We start from the raw sequence: 9,662 nt of genomic DNA, 5'->3' as shown, positions 1-9,662 counted from the left end.
GGGGGGGGGGGGGCGGGGGGGGGTGGTGGTGCCGGAGAGAGCTGGCTGGGAGCTTCGCAGCCCCGGTGGCTTCGGCAGTTTTGGAAAAAAGACGGAGCGCGAGATCCGCCTCGTCCTACTTTGGATACAGCGCTGAGGTGCTGGGACCCAGGACAGACCTGCGCAGTCGGTGGGGCGCAGCAGCCCAAGGATGTCAAAGGGACCCACCTGGTCACCAACCTGTGTGCACTTCCAGCTGGGGCTCGTCCCCTTTAATCCTGGACCTTGGCCCCCAAGTCCCCACTTTACTGGTTTAAGCAGTCTTGCCCTGATCTCAGGTCCTGGATGTTAGCAACAGGAAGAGAATTTATGTTTTGATTTTATTTCCTTCTGAACTCTTGGAATTAATTTTTTTTTTTCTTTTAAGGGGAGGAGTTGGAGAGGTGGCCCACTCCCAGATGCCACAAATTCCATTCAGCAAAAAGAACCAGAAGACAATGCCCCAAAGCTCCATCCTGAGGTGAAAACTGGTTGTTTTCAGATCCTAAACCCCAGATTCCAAATTTACTTTGTAATAAGAATCACATGAGGAGATTGCTTAAAACCTCAGAGTCCTGTGTTCCACCCCTACTCATTAATTAGACCCTTGGGGAATCCATATTTTAAGCCAGGAGACACAGGGATATTTAGTGAACAGAGCCCCCTGGCAGCCCTTCTCAAACATCGTGACCCTGTGAGTCACCGTTAAAATGCTGTGAAGCTTCCTGGGGAGATTCTGACCATCTCCCAGGTGAAGTCTTGTCCTGGGGCTACAGAATAGGAGCTGACACCTGAAATAAGGAGAGGAAGGGACTCTGGAGAGTCAAGGGGTTGGAAACATAAAGAGAAAACTGGAGATAGAGAGGATAAGCTGAACTAACTCCCCCACCACGTTAATGCGTTTTATGGGTATTACTGCATTACCAGTAATGTTTGTTGAGAGACTGCATGGTGCCTGTATTGTCTATCCTGCAAAATGGAGAATAGATGCAAATCCACTCCAAATTAAAAAAAAAAGATAGACAGACTTCACTTGGGAACAGAGATGAAATGCAGCCGCGGTGGGAGAACAGGTTAAGTGCAGCTCATTTAGAGGGTGCTTGGGGCTGGGTTATGATTGAAGGTGCCAACTAAAATTTGGCACCTGCCATCTGCCTCTACAAGGAGTAGGTCACAAACTGCTGTGGCCGCTGACCTTCAACACCCCCTGGAAGGAGTTTAGAGATCAGGAATGAGGCATTCTGTGCTCTGGGGAAAACTGGTGGGACAGGCCTTCAGGTAGTCAGATGTTTCCAGGAGATTTTATGAGCCAAAGTCTTGCATCTCTTCATATCTAGAAAAGCACTAAAATCATTAACGGTGACATCTTCTCCTTGTGACTAGCAGCCAGCCTCTGCCAAAATGTGTGCTTGACTGCACCTACCCCACTTCACTAAAATCATATATGATACTGACGTCTCCCCCTACCTCTTTGGGGTTTTTTAATTAATTTATTTATTTTAATTTATTTATTTTTGGCTGCGTTGGGTCTTTGTTGCTGTGTGCGGGCTTTCTCTAGTTGCGGCGAGCAGGGGCTACTCTTCGTTGCGGTGTGCAGGCTTCTCATTGCGGTGGCTTCTCTTGTTGCAGATCACGGGCTCTAGGCACGCGGGGCTTCAGTAGTTGTGGCTCACAGGCTGTAGAGCGCAGGCTCAGTAGTTGTGGTGCACGGGCTTAGTTGCTCCACGGCATGTAGGATCTTCCCGGACCAGGGCTCGAACCCGTGTCCCCTGCATTGGCAGGCGGATTCTTAACCACTGAGACACCAAGGAAATCCTCCCCTACCTCTTTGGAGCAGTTTGTCAGAGCTGTCTGAAATGCTGTCCCCTGGACTAGAGTCCTCATTTTGCCCCAAATAAAACTTAACTCACAATTCTCACATTGTGCACCTTTTTTTTTTTTTTTTTTCAGTTGGCAAAGGAGAAGCACCTCTACCCACCCTGGCCCCTGCCCTCCAGGGATGTGTTTAGATTCTACAAGGTTGGTCACCTGACCTGCTGGTAAAGGAGTTGGATCTTATTGGAGGCCATCCTGGGTCTGGGGACAGGGACCGGGCCTGGGAGTCTGTGGATAGGGCCAGGTACTGTTGGTCTAACTGGAGAGTTTGGCTGGGCCTAGTGGGAGACCTTCCTCAACAACTGCCACGGCAGAAGAGAGAGAGGGGACACTGCTCCTGGGTCAGAGGTTGGAGCCACTGTGTACCTGGATGACTCAGGGTTAGACTAAAGAACCTGCAGTGAAGCATAGGGGATTTGGGAGTCTGAGACCAGCCCAGCTGAGGGAAGAAGGAAGCAAGGATGATACATGCCAGGAGATTCCTACATTCTTGTGAAACAGCTTGAGTCTGAAAGCGGTGACTGGTCAGATAACAGTGACATTTACCCGGGAACTTTGGGACCTTCAGCGTTATCTCATGTAATCCTCAGGACATCCTTTGGGTTAAGAACACTGCTAATACCCATCTTACACCCAAGGAAACAGGTTTTCAAAGCAGTATGTTTTCCAAAGGGGCTTCCAAAGCAAGTGTGCATCAGATTTGCCTGGTTAAGATTAAGATGCTGAGAGCTGGGCCCCACTCCAGAGTTTCTGATTCATAGGTTGGGGTGGTGCCTGAGAATTTGCATTTTTAACAAGTGCTCAGGGATGCCGCTGCTGCTGGACCTGGGGCGCCACTTTGAGATCCACTGATTTAGAGACCACACAGGTAGTCTGGGTCACCTAGAACAACGGGTGGAGCCACAGTCCCTCTGTTGCAGGACATAAGCCTGTCGGATAATGCTGGGTCTGCTTAAGGATCTGGAAGGAGAGGTCTGTAAGTTACTTTTAAGAAGTAGGAGCCTCCCTCCATACCCCCCTCCCAAGCTGAGGGTGGGAGACCAAGCTGCAGAAGCAGTAGGAGCCGAGCCAGAGCCCTCAGCCTGGGAGCCTCCACCCTGAGGGATGGTGCAGGATGAGTGTTAGAATCTCTCCTGTGCCCTGTGTTCTCTGAGGCCTTTGCACGGTCCCAGGGCAGCAGACAGAACTTCCAGGCTGCCTGGGAAGACTTCTCAACAACTTCTCTTGCTTCTCAACCCACACTGCTCTGGAGCTGAGATATCACTGATATTAAAGGCACCTCTGTGACTCAGGGGTAAATGGTGCACTTAGGTGAGTGACCTGGGCCCAAAATGTATCTAGAGCAGCAATGAGATGAGGATGAGGGTGGGGATGGCGGGTAGGGAGTAGTGCTGGGGCTGAAGGAACCACAGCAGCTTGCTTTGCTGGAAAGAGCCTCAGTGTTTAGGAATCACAGTTCAGCTCCATGGTGGCCTTCAGCCAGCATGAGCCTCAGTTTCTGCTTCTTTGAAATGGGTGTGTTAGTCCCACTTTGGAGGGTTCTACGCACAGCACGGAGGATAACTGCTATGGTTGCTGTGATGGTCGTTTCTGCCAGGCCCTGCCTGGTTCTCAGCCTCCCGAGTCCTCCAATGGCCACCTGTGCCCACCTGAACCCTCAGCGAGTCCTAGCCTCGAGGGCAGAGGTTCTTGACATGGACTCAGTGGAACTGGTTCCTTTTGGCCTAAGGAAACCCAGCTAAATAAGGACTCGGCATCAGCTCATCCCTTGCTAGTCCAACCCTCGCCTTGGGCCTGATTCCTGAGAGCCCCCTGGATCCCTGTCTGGCTCCCTGGGCCCAAGGCTCCCTCAGGGAAACCCGCTTATCTCCACCTAGGAACTAATGTTCTGCATCAGGACCCCCATCTGGAGTCTGGCTCCTGCCATTCTACTAATAGGCTGCTGGCTTGGCTTTCTGACCCATTGGGCTACCTCTATTTGCCAAAGCACCCCATCTCTCTCCAGGAGTCACCCCAATGCTGACTGCCCCTCCTATTGTCAGTCACACTACTGCATGCCCTATTCCAATGGGCAGCACACAATTTTGCTGGCAGACTCCCTAAAGGAGTTTTGAAAAACTAGGTACCAATTATTTTTCATCATAGAGTTAAATAAGTATATTTTTAATGGGAGGTAGCACATATTAAATGCTTCATGAAAAAAAATAAGATGAAGACTGACTGTAATTGGAAAAAATATTTCATGCTGCGATTTGATAACACAATGATCATGAAAAATTATATAAAATTTTTATCTATGAATTTTTAACCATACATCTTGACATTTTTTGATAAAAGACCTGGAAAACTTTCCAGCTACACTTCAAAGAGTCAGCATCACTCACAAATTTTTTAAATCTTGTGGATGTGTTGTTTTTATTATAAAAAATATGCATTCGTTAAAGGAAATGGGAAAAGCAGGAAAATAGAAAAATTATCATATGCTCAGATTTCCTTGTATGTTTGTTTGCAACTCTTTTTTTCGACATAATTTCAAATTTACAGAAAAACTGGAATAGTCCAAGAACTGCCATATACACTTGACCCAGGTTCATGAATTTGCTTATATTTTGCCCCATTTGCTTCACTGTTATCTCTGTTTTACAGACATTTTACAAACATTTGCATACTGGTTTCATTATCAATGTCCTCTAGCCCGAAATGCTTGGATGTGAATTTCCTAAAGACAAAGATGTTCTCTTTCTTGGCCACAGTTGGATTAGCAAAATCACAAAATTTAATATTAAAAGGGTACTATGGGGCTTCCCTGGTGGCGCAGTGGTTGAGAGTCCGCCTGCCGACGCAGGGGACATGGGTTCGTGCCCCGGTCTGGGAAGATCCCATGTGCCGCGCGGAGCGGCTGGGCCTGTGAGCCATGGCCGCTGAGCCTGCGCGTCCGGAGCCTGTGCTCCACAACGGGAGAGGCCACAACAGTGAGAGGCCCGCGTACCGCAGGAAAAAAAAAAAAAAGGTTACTATGGTCTAATCCACAGCCCATATTCAAATTTTAACAGTTGTACCATTAATGCCCTTTATAGATTTGTTTTTTTTCAGGATCTAATCCATGACATCACATCCCACTTGGCTGTCGTGTCTCCAGAAGGTCTCAGAACTCTGCCTCAGCCTCTCTTTACCTTTCCTGAGCTTGATGCTTTTTGAAGATAACAGGCTTGTAACTTCGTAGACTGTCCTTTAGTTTGGGTTTGTCTGATCTGTCCTCATGATTAGATTCAGGTGTGCATTTTTGGCTGGATGACCACAGAAGGATGTTGCGTTTTCTCAGTGTGTCACCTGAGCAGGCCCCGATGTCATTTCCCAACGTCAACATGTGAACGTTAACTGATCCCTTGTTAACACCTCCTGATCCTGAGTTCAGAACACCCCAGCATAGGCCAAGTTCTGCTCTTAACAGCAGGTATGCCAAACAGGGAAAGACAGTGCATCTTGGTACCCTGGGGCTAAAGAGAATTTTTCACCCCAGAAAAATGCTCCATAATAAAATTCAGGATGAAGGAGGAACTGCTTTTCTTTTGTAAGTGGCCAAAGAGTTATCATGAAGGCTTCACTTTCTTCCAGCAGTTTTAGAGGAAAAGCTACGAAGCTTGAGAATTTGAGAAACCCATCCTTTGCTGGCATACCCCTGGAGAAAGCTGTGTGCATTCGCAGTTTGAAGACCCCCTACTCTGTCCCCCTGCCTGGCTGGATCTCCTCCCAGCATTAGGGCCACTTCACCCCACCCCGACTGTAGTTAAAGGGTTGAGCCAATGTCTTCTAAGCTATGGTGTCTCTCTGCCCCCTGTGAGGATATCCTGAGCTCCCTGCAGCCAGGAGCTTGCTGATACATTCATCTTCCTCTGTTATGTGCTCCATCAATATCTGTGAAAGGAGAGCTGTGATTTTACCTGGACTGCTAGAAGATCCTTACTGTCGAGGAATCCCAGCCCAGCTCAGCCTGGAGGCTGGGTCAACAGTGCACAATATACCTCCAGCCAGCCTGACTATGCAAAGACAAAATGAACAGGTGGCTTGTGAGATTTCTGGGATGCTGGAAAAGCCTTGGGGGCATCTCTCCAAATCTTGGTACATACCCCCGTCCCCCTGCAAACGGGCTGAGGGCTAAAGTTCCATAAACAGTATTCATTCCTTAGCTTAAATCCCTTTTAGAAACCTGATCCCTTTGAGAAAGCAAGCATATGTAGGAAGGATGGCATGCGGCACTTATCAGTCTGGCAGAGTTTGCTGTGAATGGCTTTCTCTCCCTTTCCCAAGAGCAGGTTTTGCTAACATGTCAAGGAGACCAGTTTCTTGGATATCGCCAAGAAGGAGGAGGCGCACAAAATAGAAAGCTCTGGGATGCTAAAGACACGTTTTAGCTGGTTCATAATTGAGTTTGGTCCAGCAGCAGCTCAGGATTTATGCTGTCGTTCATTCACTGTTGTAACTCACTGATTCACTCATTCAGGAAACACTGCACGCCCAGCAGTGGCAGCTGTGACATTTGCCTGGAGCTGGTTGTCCCCTCTCTGACTTCACTTGACGGACACACATGCCATCAACCTCTCCACTCTTAGCCCTCATCTTGGTAGAGGAAGGTTGAGTCTTCGTCGCCGACGTGGGATCCTGTGGCTGTCTTGGGCCGAGGAACAAGGTTTGATTTTCAGTTTTTCCCTGGTCTATTAAAAGCGTGGAGCTTTTGCTTGAAGCAATAAGGAAAACATTCAGCTCTGTGGATCAACAGGCTTCTGTGCACTTTGTCGTCCTGGGGGAGCCTTGGGCCTCTCTGCTGGCCACAGAGAGGGATCCACAGACTCCAGGAGAGCGGTGAGCTCTGACCTGGCTGGGGGGGTGAACATCCCCTTCCCTGGGGAGGTGAGACGCCCCATTTTACTTACTCAGAATCTGATATTGGCTCTACACTGCACCAGAGAAATGCAGAAAGCACTTACACAGGCCACTGGTAATTTTTTTTTCCCAGTGCAATAACAACAAATTGCTTATTTATATACCACCCTTCCTCCCTCCCCCACCCAAAAGAAAAAGCTGGCTGAATCAATCAGTGGATTTGAATTCAGGTATGTTGGATGGTTGGGAGAAAAGGGTCGCTGATTCCTTTAATGGGTTGAGAGCACAGAATCAGAATTTTGTTCGTTTTGTTTTTTTGTTTTGTTCATTTGTTGTTGTTGTTTTCTTTTTTCCTGATCAACACTGAGTTTTTAATGGATGAACAAGCATTGGGGCAGATGGTTGTTTTTTAAAATTCAGACCGATACACACAGAAAGCTCCTTTCATTGGTGTGCTCAGAGGGCCCTTCATTATGGAGACTCGACACTGCTTGGCAAGCAATCTGAATGAATGTGTCTCCATGTGGGGGGCTGGGAAGTCGAGTAGGGACAGGGCTGGAGACTGGTGTTTATCTTACTGCTCTCTTGAAGGGTGGTGGCCTTAGAGACATCCATCCTGGTCTTTCTCTCTCTGTTTCCCTGGGTGGAAACTGGGCTTGTGAAAATGCCGGTGGCAAGTCAATGAGAGTCAGTGAGAACTCTAGCAACTTCACTCACCCTTTCCGCTGCCAGCTCCTGCCCACGTCCCTGGTGATGGCAGCAACCCCACCACAGAACTTCTGCCATCCCAGCCTGGAATCCCGTGCCCAGAGCAGACGGTGCCATCCTCAGAGATGAGGCCAAGAGGCCTAAAGGACGAGACCCCACCCTGCCTCGCTCCCCTGAGCACGGTTTCTTTGGAATAGTCTGGATTTTGTTGGTAGTTTGGAATCTCTTTTGTTGAGGTCCCAAATCTGTTTTAATCACCATTCGGGAATCTAACTCAAAAATCTGGACTTTAGTGTCTGCCAAGAGGTGGGTTTGGCCATGCTAGGAAAACAGGAAAAGGCTTAAAAGCTAATAAAGCTGGAAGCAAACAACTTTTATGTTAGCAGTCCAATATTCAGAGCCTCTGTGCCCCCATCCCTGTCCCCAGCTGCCTTCAGACGGGGCAAGGACTCTCCTTATATTGGAGCAGCACTTTTAAGGGGTCCTGGAGATAGGTGAGAGGCGCAGGGGAGTTTCTGGGAGATGTTACTGGAGGGATTTAACTGTTTCCTTAGCAGAGCCAGGGCACCCGATCACGTTTTTATAACTGGCAAAACAGCAAGGAGCTACAGCACACGTTATTTATTCTTTCATTCAGTAGTGATCTGCTGAACATCTGACTGTGTACCAGGCGGTGTCCTAGGCTCCAGGAATGTGGCAGGGAGCAAGGCATCCAGATGGCTGTTTCTGAGCCTCTTACAATGCCATGGGGGAAACAGATGCTAGATAAGGAAATAAATAAGGCCTGCAGAGGTTGTGCTGAGGGTTATGAAAAGAAAGAAGTCAATGGAGCAGAGTAGCAGCCTTCCAAGTGGGAAGCGCACCACTGGAGGTGGCAGTGACCAAGGGGACACACACAGGCAGGAAAGTTTAAAGGGTATCAGTTTTCAGATTCGCAACTCACATGGGTTCTCTTTCCTAACATGGATCTGCCTCCCCTTCCACAACTCTTTTTCTTCTCCTTTGCTGTAGGAAGACGAATCTCTTAATCCTCCTTCATCCTACGATGGTGCACCGCCTAAAGGATGTAAAAACTTTCCAAGGACAAGTGAGGGACAATTTCAAATGTTGGTGTCTGCATAGCCTCCTCTGAGCAAAACACCATAAATCCACAGAAGAGCTTTATGTTTCTTTCTTGTTGTGGGATATTTCTGTGAAGGGTGAAATCTAGCTTTAGAATTGGGGTGTTTTGACCCACGTTGGGTTATTCTGAATTCACGTGGCCAGAGTGATGACAGTTTAATTTTATGACCTGGCCTCTTCCATACTCTGGCTCTTAACCCACATGCATGGCTCTGAGGGAAAGCCCTGAGAGACCAAAGCAAAGGGAGAACGAAGAGAGACAAGGGCCCCTTGTTTCAAATAGGAGGCAAACTCATGGACAAGGCTCCTGCCAGATCCATATATTCATGTTAGGATTAGAATTCAGAAGAAGAATCAGAATTCTCAAGAAGGTGTATAACAACACACTATTTTGAACTGAAATAAAGTTAGACTCTTGACAGAAGGAATGTCTGATTTGGTTTACTGATTTGATAGAGAGCTGGCTTTGACAATTAGGTTTCCTGGCAGAATTTTCCCATTAATTCAATGAGCAAAGTTCGCCGCTCTATGGGTCTTTGTGAAAATATATGTAAAGCATGTGATCAGATTAAAATCAATTTATGTAAATATATTGGCAAAGGTGTCTTGAAATGAGAAATGTTTTTATTTTCCCGACTGTTTTTCGAGTATATCCAACTAAACAAAGTGTCTCTAAGTGAAAGAATAACAGGCAAACTAGTATTTGTTTAATAAGTACTTTCCAGAAACTGAAAATGTCTTAAATGATCCAGTGGCATATATTTTTGCAAACCATTCTCATCAAAATTATGGTTTTTAAGTACTGACAACTCTCAAACGTGTGTTTCCCGCCAGATCTCTACTTAAGCTCCAGACTCATGTGCCCAGCAGCTCCTGGGCCGCTCTTGCCTAGGGAGAAAGTGATGAACATTTCTGAAGAGAGAAAAAGAGTAAAGAAGACACCTAGAAGGGACAAGAGGGGAGAGCAGATGCTGCTTGGGTCCCTTGGGGCTCTGCCCAAGGTCACGGGTGACGGGAAGAAAACAGAAATCCCAGGCAGGTTGAGGGCCCCTCCCAAG

Source organism: Lipotes vexillifer, unplaced genomic scaffold (genome assembly GCF_000442215.2).
Source record: "Lipotes vexillifer unplaced genomic scaffold, Lipotes_vexillifer_v1.1 scaffold109, whole genome shotgun sequence".
NCBI lineage: Eukaryota > Metazoa > Chordata > Mammalia > Artiodactyla > Lipotidae > Lipotes > Lipotes vexillifer.
Note: the sequence above shows the minus strand (reverse complement) of the source record.